This window comes from Drosophila serrata, unplaced genomic scaffold (assembly GCF_035046125.1).
Source record: "Drosophila serrata isolate PLE 108 unplaced genomic scaffold, ASM3504612v1 contig_276, whole genome shotgun sequence".
NCBI classification, from domain to species: domain Eukaryota; kingdom Metazoa; phylum Arthropoda; class Insecta; order Diptera; family Drosophilidae; genus Drosophila; species Drosophila serrata.
In genome coordinates this window covers 4,016,633-4,040,223 of record NW_028257174.1, presented here as the reverse complement: position 1 = coordinate 4,040,223, position 23,591 = coordinate 4,016,633, and the positions used below count along the sequence as shown (strand labels likewise).

General features: G+C 37.2%; 1 protein-coding gene across 2 annotated transcripts in view; it reads left to right on the top strand.

The window, feature by feature from the left end:
* LOC110179583 (HEAT repeat-containing protein 6-like) overlaps positions 1–23,591 on the top strand; it is a 106,466-nt gene that overhangs the window by 56,222 nt on the left and 26,653 nt on the right. For both annotated transcript variants that reach the window (XM_086835583.1, XM_020947175.2), the window contains one exon: positions 17,886–17,921. The gene's annotated coding sequence lies outside the window, so the exon portion shown is untranslated. The remainder of the gene's footprint in view (positions 1–17,885; positions 17,922–23,591) is intronic.

Below are 23,591 nucleotides of genomic sequence, written 5' to 3'. Positions count from 1 at the left end.
GTTGTTGCTACCGCCGCATCATCTCTCCGCTTTTCCTCCCTTCGCGTTTCCTAAGGCTTTTCCTAGTTCATCTTGCTGCCATTGTTGTTGCTCCATCTTCATCTTCAGTTACCATCGCGTCAAAATTGCTGCCAGCCCGCGAGTGTTTATGGCGCCTCCATGGATCCTGCGACCCCATCAGCAGCTCTCAGTTCTCAGTACTCGACTCTGGGCTCTGGGCTCTGGGCTCTCGGCTCCTGGCTGCCAGCTCCTGGCCCTGCTCCTCTTCCTGCTCCCACAGAGAGGGAGATGGTGCTCACCTTGCTGGAGAAGGCAGGAGTGTACCTTGGTCTTGGTTGTTCATATATCTCTTTGGAAATATTGCTTTTACTTGATTATGTTTGGGTTTATTATTTGGGAACTATTTTTAATGATTATTTCAGTCTTTTTTTATATATAAATTTTATATTTTTATATTTGTTTATATTTATATATCTTTTTTGAGGCTTTAAATTATATTTGGATATATTTCTATGAGGGAAAACCAGTCTGCTTTTGACTTTAGTTTGCCTTTTGTTTGATTTTTCCCTTATTTGTATTTATTATATATTATAGAAATCATTTATTTCATTTTCTATATAATATATTTTTAATAAATACTTCTGTCTTTTTTATACCCTTGCAGGGTATTATAATTTCAGTCAGAAGTTTGCAACGCAGTGAAGGAGGCACCTCCGACTATATAAAGTATATATATTCTTGATCAGGATCAACAGCCGAGTCGATCTAGCCATGTCCGTCTGTCCGTCTGTCCGTCTGTCCGTCTGTCCGTCTGTCCGTCTGTCCGTCTGTCCGTTTCTACGCAAACTAGTCTCTCAGTTTTGAAGCTATCTGAATGAAACTTTGCAGTTAGTCTTCTATATACTCTCACTCGTATATATGTCGGAACGGGCCGGATCGGACGACTATATCATATAGCTGTCATAGGAATGATCGGAAAAGTTTTACAAAAAAAATTATAAAATTTTTAGTTTTCAACAGAATTTGATCAAATTTGAGATATAGCCATTTCATATTATTCTACAATTTTGTGTAAAATTTTATGAAAATCGGACGGCTATATCATATAGCTCCCATAGGAACGATCGAGAAATTAATTCAATTAATAAGTATAACATTTTCAGTTTTCAACAGATTTTCATCAAATTTAAGATATAGCCGTTTCATATTATTCTACAATTTTGTGTAAAATTTTATGAAAATCGGACTAATATATCATATAGCTCCCATAGGAACGATCGAGAAATTTGAGAGGAATGAGAATTGCGGTGGCTGTTGTCGGAAGACTGACAATCGCGGTGGCGATAACATTTTTAGTTTTCAACAGAATTTAATCAAATTTGACATATAGCCATTTCATATTATTCTAAAATTTTGTGTAAAATTTTATGAAAATCGGATTACTATATCATATAGCTCCCATAGGAACGATCGAGAAATTAATACAATTAAATTTATAACTTATTTAGTTTTCAGCTGATTTTCATCAAATTTGAGGTATAGCCATTTTATATAAGTCTTAAATTTTGTGGCAAATTTCATAAAAATCGGACGACTATATCATATAGGTGCCATACAAACGATCGTTTGATGTAGAGGAAAAATGCAAATCTGTGAATGTAAAACTGCAAATATAATATGTATAGGTGAATGAAATGAAAGCAGGTATTACTTCATTGTTTTTTAACACAAATATATATAATTTATATTGTATGGATTCCTATTCATAGAATTTCTATCTGCAAGGGTATATAAACTTCGGCGTGCCGAAGTTAGCTTCCTTTCTTGTTTATATATAAATATATACATATGTATATTTATTTAAGTATTTATCTTATGTTTATATTTATATATCTTTTTTGGGTCTTTAAAGCATATTTGAATATTTTTGTATCAGGGAAACCAGTCTTGACATTAATTAGCTTTTTGTTTGATTTTTCTTGTACTTCTATTTATAATATGATATCTTAATGTTCTATTTTATTATTTACTTTGTTTTCTATACAATATATAAATTATCTCAATTATTCATTAAATTTTACTATCATTTCTTTACTCAGCTCTCTAGAAATTTATTAATTTCATCAGCTTGATCATCAAACCCTTGACATATACACCTTCGATCTTGATACTTGACCATAGTGCTTTTCACTTTTAAGGGGGTTTTTTTATGTTATTTTCCTCTATATTTTCCCTTATATTTTCCCTTATATTCTCTCTTATATTCTCCCTTGTATTTTCCCTTATATTCTCCCTTATATTCTCCCTTATATTCTCCCTTATATTCTCCCTTATATTTTTCCGTTATATTTTTCCCTTATATTTTCCCTTATTTTTTACCTTAAATTTTCCTCTCTCTTCTTGTATAGTTTATGACTTAACCATTGAAGATGGCAAATTAATTTCCAACCACTGTGCCTCTGTGGCCACTCTGCTGCAGTCTCTCCTGCCAGGATGCCTGGCTCCTTCTGCCTCCTTCTGCCTCCATCTGCCCCTTGTCTTCCCCCTTCTGAATCCGAAACCGAACCTGGACGAGGACCCGCAGCGCCTTTTATTACGCATCCCGGTGCGGATGAGACATTGTTGGCCATGCGCTGTTGTGGCGCTGATGGATACCGCTACTTAGGCCGGATTCCGGCGCCACAACGCGAGTCCGGGACTCTGGGAGCTGAAAGCTAAAAGATTGTGCAAGTGCACAAAATGCATTTCACGGCTATGAAATTACCAGCGACTTGGCCGCAAAACTGGGAGACGATGACGATGAAGGAGTCAAGTGACCTGGGGGCCCAGCACTCTCCATCCTGCATTTGACATTGTAATTTGATTCTGCGGTTTTGCAGGTACAAATGTGTTTTTGCTACGCCCCAGCGCTGTGGTCAGCTAAAGGCGCAAGGATTTGCGCCAGGACGAAAATTTTGCAGCACAAATGGTGGAGCAACATTCGCGAGTTTTGCCACTTGCTCGCCGCCTGTCACTTGCACTTTTCAGATTGTGTGTCCTGTTTCTGGTCCTGTCGCTGTCCTGTTTCTGTCTCTGTCCCAGCCTCTGTCCCTGTCCCTGTCCCTGTTATTTATGTACCCCAGTGGGTGTGCCTGAGTGTGTGTGTGGGAGTCCTTCGTCCTTCGTCCTCACTGTGACTGCTCGTGGGAGTACGCCTCCGCCTGGTCTGATAATGTGTGCGCATAAATATACATGGGGAATTTATTAAGTTTTATGTGCCACAGACACACACAGAGGCGCACTGGCAGTAGGCAACACGAAAGCGCAGCTCACGGCAAGGACACTCGCATTCGGATTCAGTTTTGACACCTCCAGAATCCACCTGGCTTCATCTTCATTCTTCTTTCACCTTTCCCTGCTCCCTGCACCACCTTTTGCCTGCTCTGCTGTCTTGCTTTAAAACAAGTTTATCAAGTTTTTCTGTCAGGAACACGAAAAGAATGAAAAAAAAAAAAAAACAGAGCATCAAAAACTGGCAAGAACCAAAAATAGCAGCCTCCTACACAAGGAGAAAAAGACGGGGTAGATGGACTGTATATAATTTTAATTAATAAATACACATTTAAATATATTTATTTCATGGAAAAGAAGGTATTTCTAGTTGATTTTCTTTTATAGTTTCAAGGTTTCTGTGACAATAAAAATAAAATGATATAATTCCAATCAAGATAGGTTAATTACTTAATTATTTCTTAACTTTTAAGTCAAGTTAAATTCTATAAAAAATGTCAATAAATAGGGTTTACGTATAAAAACTCATCAAGAAAAAACAAATATTTAAAGCAAAGACACTCATTAGGAAAAAAAAAATACTTAAAGCAAAGATTAAACATTTGAAGTACTTCATTTACAGCTTTCGAGGGTTTATTAAATAACTTATTAATTATATATTTATTATTATGATAGCAAATGAATTTTCCTAAATTGTATAAAAACTCGTCAAGAAAAATCAAATATTTAAAGCAAAGAAACTGATTAGGAAAAAATAAATACTTAAAGCAAAGCTTAAAAATTAAGTACTTATTTTACACCTTTCGAGGGTTTATTTAATAACTTATTAAATACCCTGAAATAATCATTAATTACTTACTCACTTAGAAAGACGTATACTATCAAATGAATTTTCCTAATTTTTCATATACTTCTCGCAGTGGAAAAACCCCGAAAAAGGCCTAAAAAGCCTTGCGCTTTAGGCACGTGTTCGCGTTCCCATTTGCAATCGATTCACTATTCTACATTTCGTTTTTTAACAAGCCAAATTGTTCAAGACAAAAGTTTTTCACCATTTCTTCTCTGTGCTGCACAGAGAAAACTCTGCAATATAAACCATAAACTAGACTAGAGACTAGACTCCAGACTAGAGGGACTTGGAAGCTTCAATCATGGCTCAACAGCGAGTTACATGGAGTTGTTAACATTTGCCAATCCGCAGACACACACACACAGACACACACAATCCCCTCTGTATCTACTTATCTTATTACTCAAGCATCCCTGCTCCTGGCTCCTCATCAAGGAGTCGCCATGGGAGGCAATTCCATTCCGTTTCTAGCTCCACAATCCCCACTGTGTACAGCTGCAAAATGCAGCGTTGACAAGTCGTCATTCCGCTTGGAAATTTTTCCCAGATAAAAATAAGGAGGTGACTCTAAAGTGGGAGAAAAAGAGAAAGAAATAGAGGGAGTGAGAGAGAGAGAAAGTCAGTACAACTTAATTTGCACTATTCAGGGTGCGACGTTGTCGTTGTCGTCGTCATGGCTGCCAGCATCAGGCGCTTTTTTATTATTTCTCGCTCTGCCAAATTGTATCCAAGTTATTGTCGTAAAACATACGAAGCTGCCACAGTGCGTATGTGCTATATTCGCAGGATTCTGCCATTTTCCCCCGCACACAATTTTTAGTATCCTTCTTTGCAAGGACCCCCAGAGCATTGAGACCAATGTTGTTTTTGGCTATTACCCTGCCAAGGGGTAGAGTTATTTATCAGGGAATAGGGATTTTTTATAAGAAAGATTAGGAACTTTATATTTTTTAAACTCTTAAAATATTTAAATTGACAGATTTAGGATGTTTTTTAATATTTAAAAACGGGTAATTGATTTTTAAATATTTATTGATATTATATTAAAATTCAAATCACAAACATTTTTGCTGCCGTAACTATAAATAATAAAGCCACACTCAGCTAGGAATAAATTCTCAAATAAATATGATTAGTTATATATAAAGAGGCTGCATTGATGATGTTAAATGTTGCTTGTTTCTGCCTGAACCGGCTAGAACCTCCTAGAACCGGCTAGAACCTGCTTAAACCAGCTAGAATCTGCTAAAACCAGCTAGATCTTTCTTAAACCCTTTAAAACCAGCTAGATCCTGCTTAAACCCGCTAAAACCAGCTAGATCCTCCTTAAACCCGCTAAAACCTGCCAGATCTTGCTGAAACCTGCTAGAACCTACTAGAACCTGTCAGATCCTGCCAGCTCCTGCCAGCAGCTCCTTTAGAGCATGTATAGAACTCCTTTTCCCTAACTGCGGCTGTTTTTATTTGCACAATTTTTTATACATTTTACGCTGCTGTTGTCGTCGCTATCGCCGCCGTTTTTGATTTGGGTCTCTTTTTATTTGCCACGCCTCGCAAAGTCTTGCAACTTATCCCGCCAGCCACTCACTCTGCGCCACCTTAACCCTATCCTTCCTTTAACCCCAGTCCCGCCCCCACACATATGTCAGCCAACATCAGGGGTTTTCTTCTTTTTTCGTCCTGCTCCCTCTCTTCCTCCCTGTCTCTGTCGTTTTTTTCCAATTTTTTCTTCTCCTTTTTTGTTGCGTTTTATGTTGCTGAGCGAATGTGTCACACAGTTTTTAGTGTGTAAAGTGCAAACAATCAACGCAAGCGACTTTCAGCTGCTCCTCTCTCCAATGCTCCTCTCCCCTCATCCGTTTTCGTCACGCTTTTAGCTAAGCTCGGTCGCACTCTGCGTTGTTTCACTGTGCTCTCCATCATGCCCACCTCCATGGTTATACCCATACCCAAAGCTGTACCCATACCCATACCCATACCCATAGCTGTACCCCATCATCCATTCCCATCGACATTCCCATCCTTTTCAGCTGCATCAGGATGCTTGTCAAACGCCGGCAGCATTTTTGTTGTATTTTTTTTTTTGCCAGCTTGTTTCTGTCACTATTACATTTCATATTTCCACGATGCACTCTTCTTGTTATTGTTGTTATTGTTGTTGGTGTCCAGCTTAGAACTGAAATTCAACACTTTGGCAGCTGCATCCCCCCCGAATAGCCCCGAGATCCCGCAGCCCCAGGACCTGCCACCACCTCCTGCTAACATTTTGCTTAGTTTGTCCTGGGCTGCCAAATTTTCTTACTTTTTTTTACAGAAAGGGAGAAAGAGAGAGAGATCCCTCTTCATATTGGGTGGGTTAACTCCAACTAGTAGTGTTCACTTTACCCAGGGTACCACCTTTTCGCTTGCATCCACATGGAAAAAATAAAGGGGGAGACATTTCCTATAAGTTCACCAATGAAAAACACCAACAAAAATTCAACAATTCAAGTTCAACATTAAAACAAGTAAGGAAACTAACTTTGGGAGACAAATTTGTAATTAAAGTAAAGGATTGAATCGGAAATAAATCATAACTAAGCTTAAAACTAAGCTTTGAATACATATTTATCAATATTTTTATAGGACAATTTCTTTGACAAAATCAAAGTTTGAAAAACTCATAACTCAGCCAAAAGAGCATTAATTTTAATTCGGAAAGTTTTCCCATGCTAGTTTTGATTAGGCTAAAAAATCTGCATACTCAATTTAAAATGTAAAAAAATTAAAAGTTGTGTCGAAAATATTGACCATAAAAGCCCTTATAAAATTTAGAAAAAATTTAAAAAAAAATGTTTTCTATCTTAGATGGCTAGATCGATTCGGCTGTTCATGCTGATCAAGAATATATATAGTTTATAGGGTCGGAAATGACTACTTCACTGATTAAAATTATAAAACCCTCTGCTTGATTCTTGAAATCGATATTTATATATATATATATGTATATATATATATGTTTTTTTTTTTACAAATTAAAATTTGAAAATTTCATAACTCAGTTAAAAATTCATTAATTTCAATTCGAAAAGCAGTCCTGTGTTTGTTTCTGAAAGGTTAATAAATCTGAATACTTCATTAAGAATCCAAAACAATTAAAATTTTTATCGATTTTTTGACAATATTAATGATGTAACCCCTTATTAAATTTTTAATATTTTGAAAAAAAAAAAAACATTTTTTCCCAACCATAGAAAGATCGACTCGGTTTTTGATCCTGATCAAGAATATATATGATTTATAGGGTCGGAAATGACTCCTTCACTATCTTTTAGGCTTCTGACTGAAGGTGCAATACCATTTTGAATCGATATTTACTACATTTTTATATGCAACTTTTGTCGACAAACCAAAATTTAAAAAATTCATAACTAAGCCAAAAAGACATTAATTTCGATTCGAAACGCGTTCTTGTTAATTTTTAGAAGCTCAAAGGTATGAGAGTCGCATAGAAGGATTTGGTACCTAGAGCGCTCTCCTCTGCGATTCTCAAGTCATATACTTAAGGGGGTAGACCACCCTGACATTTTTTAAAAATCTAATTTTTTTTTTTTAATCAATCTTGATGCTGATATTCTTACGGTCATTTTAAGACATCGGGATTAAAAATATCTCGTTACTTGTGGATTCTACAGCCATTAGAAGTGAGCGCTGCCGGTATACCGTAGAGTACTTTCTTTATCTTCTTTTGCGTTTTTCTCAAAACAACGTTTTTTAAAACGGTGTACATGATTTCTCAAAAACCGCCGGACCGATTCTCTTCAAATTTTTTACACAGCTTTTCTATAATGCCCTCTATGGCATGACGTAGGATTTTTTCGATATGTTTTTTTGTTTTAAAGTTATAAATTTTTAAATCAAAAATTTTGTTAAAAAAAAAATTTTTTTTTTCAAAGTGCTCCCATTTGCTCAAAAAAAATTATTTCCAAAAACGGCTACGTCATGCTATAGCCATACTTATATAGCTTATAAAAAATTTTTGTTTTTGAATTTCGGATAACAAATGTGGTGTGCAGCATGTACACCATCCGACCATTCCCTAAAAAAAATTCGTTTTTTGACTGGCTATATCTCCGAGGTTCGTAAATATTTTTTTTCTTTCAATAAGTATTTTTTAGTTTAACATATGTACTTTGATGTACTAATAAATAAAAAGTTGTATTCCCAATACCTTAGTCAAAATGAATTTTTGAAAAACCCTCCAATTTTCATGCGTTCAGGGTGGTCTACCCCCTTAAGCAAGGTCCTAACTAGAGGAAGTTTAGTTTTCTTCTTCTTCTTTTTGTGTGTTTTTTATATAAATTACTAATCTAGTGCTTGGTGGTTGATAAACTTTGATCAAGTGGATGTGGCAGCCATAAAAATTATAGTTTTCTTTATTAAGGTAAGACGTTAATAAAATATTTCTTGATAATTGAAACCCAAACAAGGCCCACAAAATCAAGATACATGAAAATATGAGAATCGCATAAAAGGGTGATTTGGTATCTAGAGCGCTCTCCTCTGCGATTCTCAAGTCTTATACGTAAGCAAGGCCCTAGCTAGAGGAAGTTTAGTTTTCTTCTTCTTCTTTTTGTGTGTTTTTTATATAAGTTACTAATTTAGTGCTTGGTGGTTGATAGACGTTGATCAAATGGAGGTGGCAGCCATACAAATGTTTTCTTAATTAAGGTAAGACGTTAATAAAATATCTCTTGATAATTGAAACCAAAACAAGGCCTACAAAAGTCAAGATACATGACAATATGGTTTATATTAAATTATTGTTTAATTACTATACCCTTGGCCGTGTTGACTAGCTTATTGCTCTTTGATTTCGAAAAGTCTTCCAAGCTCTCTTTAAGAGTCGTGATGATCATGACGAGCGGGCATATGGTGTAATTTATTTGTTTATAGTAAAGTATACTTAACTCCCGAAAGTAGTTTATTCAAGACAACAACTTACTGAACGAAGAACGAAACAATGGTGATGATCGAAACTGCTCAATATAAAATATATATTAAAATAATTTGATCTATATTTCTAAATCAAATTTTTAAGAATTAGTATGCATTTGTATAACAGAAAGTAAACATATTTCAAGTAATGGCTTGTATATAATTTTTGCAAAAGTAATTCTTAAAACATAAACCCCATAAACCAAAATTTAAAAAATTCATAACTAAGCCAAAAAGGCATTAATTTCAATTCGAAAAGCATTTTTATATAAATTTTCAGAAGCTCAATAAAACTGCATAATAATACCCTGTAAGGGTATAAATATATCCATTTAAAATCATCATACTGAAATTACTCAATTAGGTTCTTTAATAAAAAAATATATATATTCAATAAACACAACTATGAATATAAATTTAAATATAAATAATATACATGAGTGGTAAAATAGTCAGTAAAAGTTCAGCAGTACAAGTTCAAAAGTACAAGTTCCTTAAAAACTCATCAACAAATATTCACCAATTAAAATAAGAATGTTATACAAATCAAAGAAAAGCTAAAATTTCTCAGTTCCACCAATGAGAACCTAGCAAATTCATCTAAATAGTGTACCAGTGTAAAAGTCATCCTCTGATTCAATTCACCAATGCAAATTCGCCAACGAAAATGCCTCCAGCAAACCACGTTGCATCCATCCAATTCAGGATATTACTAAGGCAAGGCCAGTGAGCCAACGTCGAAGTCGAAGTCAGCATCAACACCTGCCAGGTGCAGTTATCAATATCTGGATACCGATTCCAAATCGAAATCCAATGGCGATTGCTATACCATTTCGAAGGCACAGGGCTCTGGCCAAAGTCTCAAGTGCTGCTGCTGCTTCTGGTTTGCTGCTCATTTCATTGTTTGGACTACTGACTGACTGTCTCCCTTTAAATGACAGATTTATATGGTATGCACACAGGCGAACAAATAAGCAAGGACAATGACAACTGCGAAACGGAGTCAGAGTCAGAGTCCTGCTCCCCAAGCAATTCAGTGCCAGGACAGGGCAGGACAGTGCGGAGACTGCACTTCCAGTCCTTGTCCGAATGAGTGACATGTCCAGCCAGGACATTGGTATGCACGGGCAGTAGGGACACGGTCAGGAGGATAGGACAGCACTCCTTCGTTCCACCACCACTCATAAAAGAAGTGAAGAGATGGGAGACGTGGAGTGCACAATCGTAATCCCAAAACATATACTTAGGAGTGCGCTTAAGCCAAGGATACACATTGAGGGGGGGTTAGTAGGATGCGGACAACAATAAACAGGAAACAAACGAGCAAACGAATCCTTCTGAAAAGAGTCTGGAGCTGGAGTCGGAGTCAGTGGCAGTTTGTAGAGTGGCAACATAAACCGAATAAAAAATAATTAAGCCACTGTTGACGCACTTTTTCGGCACGCTAAGCACGTGACAGGGAGAGGCCCCAAGGATCTTACAACGGAAGGATGTTGCTATGTTGCCATTTTCGTAGAGTGTTAAAATTCAGGAGAGCTGTAAATGAACACTGGAAGCAAAAGGGAAATTAAACTGGAATTTATCACGGGACAGGAGGATAAGAACAACGTGTATATATATATATATAGTTTGGGGAATATCCTTCTCAGGAAAATGAAGTACCTACAATCTCTTAATTGTTACTATATTCTTAACTCTCCGATTAGTTTTGGGTTAGATCTCCTTTAACCTTTCACTATGCGGGCTTATCTCAAAATTCAGGAGAGCTGTAAATGAACACTGGAAGCAAAAGGGAAATTAAACTGGAATTTATCACGGGACAGGAGGATATGAACAACGTGCATATATATATAGTTTGGGGAATATCCTTCTCAGGAAAATGAAGTACCTACAATCTCTTAATTGTTACTATATTCTTAACTCTCCGATTAGTTTTGGGTTAGATCTCCTTTAACCTTCGCTAAGCGAGTTCATCTGTCCCTTGACTTCTCTGTCTCTCTCTCAATTATGCATTCATCGGATTCTTTTCATATTTCCCTCCACCCATTTTCCATTTCCCATTTCCTCTATTTCGGTCCGGTTTTGTGACCCACTTCCGGGGGGCTCCAGTTAGCAGTCAAATAAACCAACATGGACGCTGACTGACGCTGATGACCGCCAGCCATTTGCCGTTTTAGTTGTTTTTCCCCCTTTCCCTTTCCCTTTTCCTATCCCATCTGATGCCATTTTCCTCGACCCCTAATGAATATGAAGAGAAGTTTTGCTGCATAATTTACAGGGGACAGAAAAGGGGGAATCTCCCTGCACCGAAAAACTGCATTGAATGACATGCATTTCGGTGATCACCCTTCCTCTGTCCATATACAGATGGTCATAAAAAAAGAGGAGCAGAAAAAAAAAGGAAACACGCACACACGCACACAGCTTAACCAAGACAAATGACAAGGAAATGTGTCAGAAGCGAAGGACATCAGCGTGGACGAGGAGGAGGGAGAGAGGGAGAGAGAGAGAGAGGGAAGAGGGGGTCAGAGAGTCCAAAAAAGGACGATGGCTAAAATTCGGGAAGTGTGCAATGACAAAAAGGCAACTGATTAAAGTTGCTGATTGAATGGCATGAGGCTAGAACACTCACCAACGCACACACGCATAAACTGAGAGAAAAAAGGGTATTAAATTATAAAAAAAAATATTTTTTTAAAGGTGTAATATAGAAAATAAAAAAGAAAAGATTTAATGGTAGAAAAATGCCACTAGAAACGGAGTTATTAATGAGTTAAGCAATACAAGACTTTAAGTAGTTTCTTAATATATCTATTGGTTTATAGTAACAGTTTTAATTTATTTCGTTAAATTTTCAATGTAATTTTAAATTGTCATTTAATTTAATAATTTATTAAGTTATTTATTTAAGTTTTTTACGAAAAACAAGACAAGCCTTGAGTTGCTTTAAGCTCTTAAAAACAATATTTTACTTGGCTTTACAAATTCTCTGATTAATTAATTTCATTTTCACCTCTTTCTTTAAACTTTTGCTTACTTAATTCCTCTAGTTTTAATTTCTCTCAGTGCATTTTGTGTTGCCCATAAATAAGTAAATGCAAAAGTCAGAAACTTGACAGGGCCCGGGCAACGAAACGAGGCGCACGTCACTGGCTGCGGATGAAGGACGAAGGCCACGAGGTGGCTGGGAGGGGGGGGGGGGTTGTACACAGGACACGCAGGACATGCCAGGAAGAGGGGAGGGGGAGGGGGAGGGGTGTGTGCTCTCGGCGGGGCACACACATTTGTCAGGCAAACGGCAAAAGATGTTTGACGCTTTGACAGCTCTGTGGCAGCACCACTGACAGCAGGCAGCAGGTAAACGCACAAAAATCAAACAAGAAATATGCGCGTCGATTCGCCGCTTTCGTTGGGAGAAGAAGGATCAGGAGGAGGAGCACGACCAGGTTTGCTTGCAAATGGAAATGGAACGTCATCTTCAATGGGACATTTCCACTTTGTCAGCCATCATCGTACTTGTCGTCGCCCGTCGTCATCGTCAATGGTTGGTCGCCGAGGGACTGACTGTTTCTCGCCATGACGATGCCGCCACGTCGCCGGCTTTGAGCAGGTTCCTGCTTTCCTCTCCAGCTTACATTTTTTTTTATATATTTTTATTTCCATTTTTTTTTTTTTTTGACTACAGTTTTCCCCCCTACACCTAACCCCATGACGAGTCTTTCAAATATATTTCACTGCACGTCCTCCTGCCACTTAGGAGCGCTTTTCGGTTATTTTTAATATGAGTACGTGACTTTTTTTACTCTGCCACTTGGGTAGGCGTTACTGTGGGTGGGGGGAGGGGAAAAGATTGGTGGGTGGAGTATGGAGGGTGGCTTTTCTTTGTGGCTTAAATCGGCTTAATTGAATGCAAAGGCCCGCAAAAGCCTAATCAATCAAGAGGGAAAGAAAAAAAGAGGGGTTTCTGAAATACAGTGAGGCAATAGAAGAAGTTGTGGAAGCAATAGTTACTAGGAAATTGTATAAAGTATAAATACTGCTTGTTTTTTTTTAAATAAATTTAATATTTTAATTATTATTTCACAGATTTTGTAATCTTATAAATACTTACACTGAAAAGCTTTACGAAATGTATGTTTTTCAGTCTTAACATAAGATTTCTTTTCAATTCTGGGTTGTCTAAAATATTATGATGTGAGTATATCAATAAATATTGATATAAAAAACATAATATTGCCTATATATTAGGGTCCATCAAAGGAATAAAATTAACAATTAATAGTTAAATTACGAAATCAAATTAAAAACCAAGAATATACATTAAGAAGCAGGCTTAAACTCAATTCAAGCTTCAATCATTTGCCGAGTGAATCCATCTCGTAATACCTTATCCTGTGTATCCTGTGTATCCTTGAGATCTGCCAACTTTTACAGCGAGTTATGCCACTTAAATCCCCACAAATGGCAAAAGAGGTAAAAGAGGGAATTGCTTCTTTAAGCCGGAATCCTGACCTCTTCCTCTCTCTGTCTCTCTCTCTCTCTCTCTCTCTCTCTCTCTCCTGCTGACCTGGAGGACCAGCGGCTAAGGAAAAGGATATAAACCTTACCCCTTTGCCACCGCGAGGCCATGGCTCCTCCTGAAATTTTGGCAGCCACATAAACACACTCACACACACATAGAGTGTGCAAGCAGGACACACACACACAGACACCGTTGCAGACGTAAAGTACAAATGTGCCAAATGATAACATTTTTGGGGGGAAACTAAAGCCTTCCCTCCCAAGTCAGCCCTCGTCGTAGCTCACGGCTCCTGGCGTTGCCCCACAAAAGTCGTATCTGCATCCTGGTCCTAATACTCGTGTGTTGAAATCACCATATGTGCATACACTGAGCGAAAATGCGGGGTATTCTATTCTTTATACAGGAACAAAAATTAGAAGCTCTGGGGAGTAATTTTAATTAAATTTGGGTATAATTTCCATCGATATTTATCATTACAATTTTTGTAGACAAATCAAAGTTTAAAAAACTCATAACTGAGTTAAAAATGCATTAATTTCAATTCGGAAGGAAGTTCCATGCTAGTTTTTATCAGTTTAACAAATCTGCATACTTAATTTGATATTTTTAAAAATTACACTTTTTATCGAATTTTTGACAATTTGAATAATGTTACCCCTTATAAAATTTGTAAAAAAAATTATACAAAATTTTTTCCTTCAGAAAATAGCTAGATCAACTCAGTTTTTCATTCTGATCAAGAATATATATGATTTATAGGGTCGGATATGACTTCTTCTATGATTATATTTATAAAACCATTTGATTGATTTTTAAAATCGATAATTACATAATTTACATCATTTTGTTTGGTTGTAAAAATCAAAGTTTAAAATTTTCATAACTCCATCAAAAAACCATTAATTTTTATTCGGAAAGCAGTTCTGTGTTAGTTTTTAAAAGGTTTATAAATCTGCATACTCAGTTAAAAATCTAAAAAAAAATCCTTATTTTTATCGAATTTTTGACAATTTTTACGATGAACCCCTTATAAAATTTTGAAAAAATTGATACAACATTTTTTTATTCAGAAAATGGCTGGATCGACTCAGATTTTCATCCCGATCAAGAATGTATATGCTTTATAGGGTCAGAAATTACTCCTTTATTGTTTAAAATTACAAAACCCTCTGCTTGATTCTTGAAATCGATATTTTCATATAATTTTTTTTATTGTAAAAATCAAAGCTTAAAAATTTCATAACTCAGTGAAAAAATCATTAATTTCACTTCGGAAAGCATATCTGTGTAAGTTTTTTGAAGGTTATTAAATCTACATACTCAGTTTAAAACCTAAAAAAATTCAAATTTTTATCGCATTTTTGACAATTTTGACGATGTAACTCCTAATAAAATTTTCAAAATTTTGAAAAAAATTAATTATTGTCAGACATAGCTAGATTGATTCTGCTGTTAATCCTGATCAAGAATATATATAATTTATAGGGTCGGAAATGACTCCTTTGTGAGTTACAAGCCTTTGACTAAATTTATAATACCCTCGGAGGCTAGAATAAAGTGCCTTTTTTATTTTTCAATACTATATTATTTACAAATCTATGCAATTTCGTTCAGTGTCCCTGCGATTTTTCGCTTCTTGGCACAAAATTTTGGCCAACTGCTCGACGTTCTCGGTTTTCGGTGCGTGTGCCTGCTCCGTATTGCATTCCTTGGATGCTCATTTGCCCCGTTTTCACTGCGCTTTTACTGCCACCTCCCACACACACTCATGCAATCACTACCACACACACACACACACACACAAACATCCACTCCCACCCAGGGAAAGAGATTTTTCTGTTGCTGTTGATGCGATTTTATGTATTTCCATGATGCGCTTATTCGACTTCGGCATTATCCTGGCGAAGCCACGCAGCGCTTTCCATGCATACAAATTGCTAAATTATTTAAGCAGCGACAACGGCAGCCGCCCGCCCAGAAAGTGCCGGGTGGCGGGGGCGGGGGCGGGGGCGTAAAAGTCGTCGGCATAGGAAAAGCTGAAGCTAAAGAGGAGGAGGGGCGAAAGGGAAGGTGCTGCTGCTATTAGTACCAAGTTGTCCTGGACGGTAAGTCCCGATGGTCAGCAAGGAAGAGGAGGTGGGTGTGTTTTTAGGAGAGTTTTGCAGGATGAGAAGCTTAAGGCCGGGCACGTATGCGTGTGTGTGTGTGTGTGCGGTGTCCCGTCTCCGTGTTCGTGTGTGTGTGCGGCCGAGTCCAATAATAAATAAGTGGCCAAAAGCATAGCATACTTTTGTGCGCCGTTAAACTTTCTGCGTAAATTCAGCGTTCATCATGGCTAACTTCGTTTCCTTTTTGACCACAAAGTACAATCCCCGTCCCTTCGGCCAGCCATAGCCAGTCCCAGTAGCCATTACATTACATTACATACAATTGCTGTCTGTCGACCATAAGGCACTGAGAGAAAATAGGGGTTAAATATTGAGAGTGTAATTATAAAAGGAGAAAATAACAGAAATTACAGAAATTTCTTTGTAAATTTAATTTTTTATTTATTTTATTAATATGAAAGCAAGTTAGGTTGTATATCACATCAAAATTAGGTATTTAAAATAGAGAAAAATTGTTAAAATGACCTAAGAAATACCTTAAAATAATAGTCGTTGGTTTTCAGACCTGTTTTAACACTTATTTCTCTCACGGCATTAGTAAATTCCACTTTTTATTTATTTTAAAACAATAAAAACAAATTAATTTCATTAAAATTTTGTATTTAAAATAGAGAAAAATTGTTAAAATTACCTAGGAAATCCCTTGAAGTAATAGTAGCTAATTGCCGACCTCTTCTAACACTTATCTCTCTCACTGCATTAGTAAATTCCACTTTTTATTTATTTTATAACAATAAATAGAAGTTTATTTGTAAGTAATTTTAATATTTTGTATATAAAATAGAGAGAAATTGTTAAAATGACCTAAGAAATCCTTTGAAGTAATAATAGTTGAACCTCTTTGAACACTTATTTCTCTCACTGCATCTTGCGGCAGTGGCCACCAAAGTTGAGCAACGTGGTCTGCCGGCTTCCAGCTATATGTGTGTCTGTGTGTGTGCGTGTGGTCCATGGTGGTGGAGTGGTCACTGTACCGGCGACACCATACGCATTCAATTCAATTTAAAATTCATGGCATTAACTTTAACTTCAACTTAAGTCCGCCGCATGCAACTTGATAAAATGTCTGCAGAAAAAAGAAAAAAAAAAGTACCCCCCAAAAGAAGAAGATGAAGTTAAAGGAAAATGGCAAGGGGGAGGGGTAGGGGGAGGGAAAAGCGGCGGAAATATGGAAGACAGAGGCGTAGTCACTGCACTGAGCTGGTCTGGTGGCTTTTAACTTAGTTTTGTGTGCGAGTGCAAAGTGTTTCCTTTTATGCTCTGGCCCTTCGTTTCATAATTTGATTGCATACTTTTTCGGGCTGCCCATTAACACGATACATAAGGGTATATGCGAGTGTGTGAGTGAGTGTGTGTGTGTACGTGCGTGCTTTTAGCTAGCTAATTGCGGCCAATTGGCCGGAAAACAAAACCACCGCAGAAATTGCACAGAAATTGCACAAAAATTTGCAGCAACATGAATATCATGGCCATTATGTTCTATGCTTAACTCAACCAGAAAAGGGACAAAACCAAAAAATATTATTCACAAAACCCAAAAACCAAAAAACTAAAAAAAAAAACAACATAAAATCAGAGAGGGAGAGTTATATTTATGCTAACTAGTTTGAAGCAATGGCAGCTGCATAAACAATTCCCTTGCAACGGAATCGTCGCAAAATTAACCACCACAAAAAACTTTCGTGGACAAACTCTCGGAATTTCGGTAATTAAACTACATGCATTCGGTGGGGGAGGGAGGGAGGTAGGTAGGGGAAGGACCATAAAAGGACACAAAAACATTGATTGTTCTTAATTGCGAAATGGCTGGTTGATAAACTCAATCGATTCCCCCTTTCCCCCAACCATTATAGCCTTCAATCGGACATTAATGAATGGCTTAAATGGGGCGAATGTTTTTGAGCGGAACAGATCCATTCGCCAATTTTTGGGGATTTTAGTTTTCTATTGTTTTAGGGAGGGGGAGGGAGGGAAATCCGGAAAAACTATACGCCACAAATTGTATTTAATAAATATGAAATATTTAAAATTGCAGAAAGTGTAAAGTGATATATTTAATTGGGAATTTAATGAAAAATATTTCTATTTATTGTTACAGATGTTGCAGAGTTATTTATGGCCTTTATAAATTTAGGTAAGTAAATTTTTAACAAATATTGGTTGTTTTTATAATTGTTATAAATATTTTTACACTCTTCTCATGTTTATAAATTATGTTAATATATATTTATTAAATATTTAAACCCTATATACCAACAAGTGATTCATATATAACCTATATTTTTATTTAAATACGAATATAAATATTTACTAAATATTTAAACCCTATATATTAATAAGTGATCCATATATAACCTATATTTTTATTCTCAAAGTTATTCATCTTATTTGTATAGGTGTCTTTTAACATAGAGTCCACCTTTGCATTATCCTTTTTAATCTATGTAGGATTTCCCCCTTAATTGTTTCACATTTAAAATGCAACACTTCATTGTTCCGGCTGCCTTTGCTCAAATAAAATGGCTTGGCATATTAATATGAATTGATTTGAAAGTGGAAACTGTTGCAAATTTAATAAGGTAATCATGTTGCAATATGAATGAGCCACAAAAAGGCGCACAATCAATCAGTTAATTGAATAGACACACACAGACACACAGAGAGAGCCTGTGTGCTGCAGTAATTTAGCCCAATTAACCAGCTGTTTCGATTTGGCCTTAAAGGCGATATCCTGCTGTCTCAGTTTATTTGCCCCTGCCCTGGGCATGGCCCCCAGGATATGGCGAAATATGAATATAAATAAGGTTTGGTTGCGGCAGCGAACAAACTTTATGGCCCTCTGTTGGCCACGTTAACCACTTGAGGCCTTCAAAAGAACTTGCAACTTCAAATCACGTCGCTTTATTAGTTCAACGTCGACTTGGAATCGAGTCCCCAGATCCCAGACAGCTTCTTTTTTTTTAAAGAAAACTGGAGGGAGTTCAGGAATTTGGAATCTCAAATCCGGAATCCGGGAATCTGGGAATTTAGCATCCAGAAAGTGAATTCCGGGGGCGTTGACTCTCACCTATTGACGTTTATTGAATCAAAACCGTTTTCAGCCGTTCAGTTCGATTCGTCGACGCTTTTGGTTTTAGTTCAGTTCGCTTCACTTACTCCTCAGCTCCTGGGCTACAAAACCAGCAGGAGCTGGAGCAGGAGCAGGAGCAGCTCTGGTTTTCTGCTTTTCTGGTTTGCTTTGTTGCGGCACCATAAAAAACGTGCAACCATTTGGGGGCAGTAGTTGGTGCACTGTCAGAAAGAAAGACTTTATAAGCACTCTAATTTGATTTTATCTTAAAGGGAAGTTGTAGAAATGTAAACAATTGCTAAAGAATTGAAGCCACTCCCTGTGCCTTAATGTTTAATTACCTATTCATAGTAATAAAATCAAATTTCTCTCGGTTTAGCATAAAAAGTGCAGGCGAAATGTTAACGCAAAGTGGAGTACAAAAAAACAAAAAGAAATTTCCCCATGGAGCGTGAGCTCAGCTAAGCCTTTCGGCTCCATCCTTTGCCACACATTCATAGCCACATCCTCATTCCACATCCACATCCACATCCAAACAGCCGGCAAACATTTCAAATCGGCGGGTCATGATTCAAGCACTCAGTCAGCTGTATTTTATTGAATTAGGGCGGGGTTTTCCATTCTACATTCTCTGTTCGATCGGGGATCGGGAGTACTCGATGACGGCCACAACGAATGCGACGCCTGGGGCCAGTGAATGAGAGAGAATGCAGCTTTGGTCCTTTGTTGCACCAACCCAACTCAGACCACCCGCTCCCCCCAATAACTTCATAAATCAAAGCGTTTGCTCAGTCATTTTTAGAATTTGTTTGTTCTGCGAACTGCAATGCAAACGAATCCCCGGCCAACCCGGCAACCTCGTATGAGAATGAGAAAAACCCCCGAATGCTACCAGATTTTTCCGTACATTTTCCCCCCAAAACCCTTTTGCAAAACTCTTCCTTTGTTTTTTTTTTTTTTTTTGCATTTCCCACAGATTTTTTTCCTATGACTCTCGGGAGATTTTGGGGGGGGGTATGCTGGTACTAAGGTGGAAATATCATGTTTAACCAGTTATGTTTTTCAAAAAGGGGATCTTATCTCTCCAATTAAATGTTTATATTCTTTAAAAATTAAATAGAACATTAGTTTGTATATAAATATCTTGAATATTAAATGCAATACTTATGCTGGAATCAATTTATAATAAAAAATATAATTATTTTCGTTTTGATTCCACCTTTTATCCAGATTCAATTCAATCTTTTTAAATGTTGGTGCAAATTGGGCCAGTATTGGTGTATTGTTGTAACTCAGCAACAAGGCATACTCCTAAATTATCTATAATTAGTTCAAAACTATATTAGGAGAGTAATATTTATAGATGGATGGGTATTCCTTGGTCTAAATCTTTTATATATAAACTTACCTTTCTGCTGCAGTCTCTGCTCTTTGCCCTATCCCATTGTTATTGTTGTTGTAATTGCTCAGACTGAGTGTGTGTGTCGCAATTTTTTTCAGTTTTTGTTGTGTTTTTGTTTTGTTTTTTTTTTTTGTACTTTTTTTTCGCTCTCTACCTTTGGGTGGAATGTTTGCCCGACTGTTTGCTAGATGTTCGTTTGCTGCTTTCCTTGGCATTTCCCATTCGGCGTTTCCCCATTTTGCGCATTTCCCTTTTTGCCTTTTCAGTGATTTAAATTACAATTGTGGGTGACAGGCGGTCGGAGCAAAGCATAGCAGAGAGTCTGTTCATCGATGTGTCGCCTGTGACATTGTCATTTGTTTAAGCTTTATTAATGGTTTTTCTTCCCCCCCCCCAAAAAAAAAGAAGAGAAAAACGAGAAAAACTAGGCGAAAACTCTGGCTGGCTGGCAGCTGCCTACACGGGGGGGAAAATGGGAAAATGTAGGCAACACTTTTTGTCCTCGCCGAGTGCTCTCTAATTAGTGCTTGTTTACGGGGGCCTGAGAACTCTTGACAGCCGGCGCCAGCGCCTTCAAGTATGCAGCAAGTTTTGCAAAATACGATTTGCATATTAAACCGTTGTAGAGAGAAGGAGATCCTGGAGCGAAACTCATTGAAATTGAACGGAAATTTTGCCGCCCAAGTTGAGCGAAAGTTGAGTACAACTTTTCCTTTTTTTTTTCTCCTTGTTTTTCATGTTTATGGATTTTGTTGTTTTTGTTGTTCGGCTAGCCACTCTTGGCCTTTATTCCGTATTTGCCCCGTTGTTTAGCTTCGTTCGCTTTCTATTTGCAGATTATATTTTAGCCTCCCCCATCTCAGTCTCAGTCTCCAGTCTTAGTCTCTGGATCCGTCTCCAACCCGCATTTTATTTACACGCTCGCTTTGACTTGCTTGTGGAACAATGAATGTCACTTTTGGTCTAGACCCCAGACATGGCCCTCGGCATTGCTGTGGTTCCTGTGAGTTCCTTTTTTTCCCCGGGTTGCCGGGTCTTTTCCTCGCGGAAAAAGTTACAACCGATTTGGTTATACCCTTACTTTAAGATAAGATAAAATACTAGAAAATGTTTAGTGTTGAAGTAGCAACAAGAGAGGCCAGCCTTGAAGTTGATATAAAGTTTAAGTGGGTTTTTAAATGTTTTAAATTTTTGTACAGAATTTCTGTAAGCTCTAAATTAAATTTTTAACTTTTATTGAGATGTTTGTACTTGATATTAATTATTTTAAAAATTATTAAAGCTTTGAATTTAGCTATTTTCTACTGCAAAGTCTTCCAATTATTACTTTCTTTAATAGAAACCCCTTAAAAACTATTTTTGGTTGACTTACAAACTTATTTATTTAGACCCATGATTGTTTCAAATTTGACTAACTGAAACCCGCAAATATATGGTTTTAAGTTAGGTTTTTAGAGGGTCTAGATTTTTTTAAAGAATTTCTGGAAGTGTCAAATTAAATTTTTAGCTTTTATTGAGATGTTTGCACTTGATAAATTATTTTAAAAAATTATTTCAGCTTTAAAATGAGCTATTTTCTGCTACAAAGTCACACAATTGTTACTTTCTTCTGTTTAAAAAATAATAAACCCCCCTTAAACCTATTTTTTAGACCAATTATTGTTTCAAATTTGACTAACTGAAACCCGCAAAACTTCTAACTATTTCAAGCATAAATCTTTCTCTATCACATATAAGTTTATATATTTATTTTTTGGACCACTTTCTTTTTATGATTGAGTGAACCTGTTGCCTTTCGCCCATTCCTTTTTTGTGTAGAGTAAATCGCCTCAAATATTTTTCGTGTGTAACTTTTGTTTGTTCCACAGTATGTGCCCTGGCTTATAAGTTTATAAAGTTGCGGATGGACGCACGTGTCGTTTGCTTTTTCAATGCCTCAACTGAACTCGGACTCATCGCAACTCAACTCGACTCAACTCAACTTTTGTTCGATCAATGTGGCAGTGTCCTTTTGTTGTTTAACTGTGACCTGTAACCCCTGCTGACCATTCTGTCTCTTACAAAAGGGGATTACATTTTTGCGGTTTAAAAAAAAAGAAAGAAAGGGTAGGGATATACCTCTTTTCACTCTCTCTTTCTCTCTCTCTTAGTCCTTGAACTTATCGCATTACGCATACGCACTGTGGGCCCCTCGATTCGTCCTATTTATGGCCGTTTTACAAAGCCAAAGCGTTAATTAAGCAGCTTGTTGCCCTTGTTAATTCAATCGATTTTTATTGGATATGGTAATGGCCAAAATCACTAAACTTCGTCACAAATCCTCCCCTAATTAAGTGCCTTTAATTGCAGTTAACAAACTTTTTAATATGATTTAATTGTTTTGTAACTAAAACTATATGCTTTGTTCCCAATAAATTAGAGACTTGTAGTATGAAATTCCTTCCTAAAGATTATGTTCGATTTAATACCTTGGTTTATAATTATTTAAACAGTAAATATCGATTATAGTCTGTTCTTAGTTCCTGGTTAATTAGTCTGATATACTGGATTCCTGTATTAAGCAAACAATAGTGATGATGCTTTCCCTCCCTTCCAACTCCCACTCCCTTTTCCACCGGAGGGAAACTCATGCCACAGCGGGCTATTATGCAACGCATTTAACTAATAATCTCGAGCCAGTTGCCTTCGTGGCCTCCTGCTTGTTCCTGGCCAAGAGCAGCTCAGTGCGGCTTACTTGGGGTTTTCCCCTCGACTCCCCCAAAAAGCAGGTCCTCCCCCCCCCCCACACAGCCCCTGTCATTCCTTCGTTTCTGCTGCAGCTAGGCAAGTCCTTTTTGCTTATACTTTGTTAGCTGCCTTGTGTTCTCCGGTCTCTCACAATGAAAATCGCTGAAATGCCTTGCCAATTTTATAAACAACAATGAACAGGCAAGTGTCGTTGGTGTCGGCGTAGATGCCAATACCAGGAAAATGGGTGAGGATGGGATGCATGCTGGTTCGGTCTCACATTTTCTGCATTATTCTGCTTGTTAAACAGCTGACGATGGTGGTAGTGATGGTGATGGTGGCCTTTGACTGGCGATGCCAAAAACTACCCAAAAAAAAAAAAATACAACAACAAAAGGATCTTTCTCTCTCTCGCAAAGTCGAAAAATACAACACACTCAAACAGAGAAATGCAGAAACAAAAAATAATGGCTTGACTTTCAATTGCACAATGACAACAACAATAACAGCAGGAGCAGGAGTACGAGCAGGAGTAGTAGGAGGAGGAGGAGGAGGAGGAGCAGGAGGCTCAGGATCAGGAGTAGCAGGACCACCACCATTGGCAA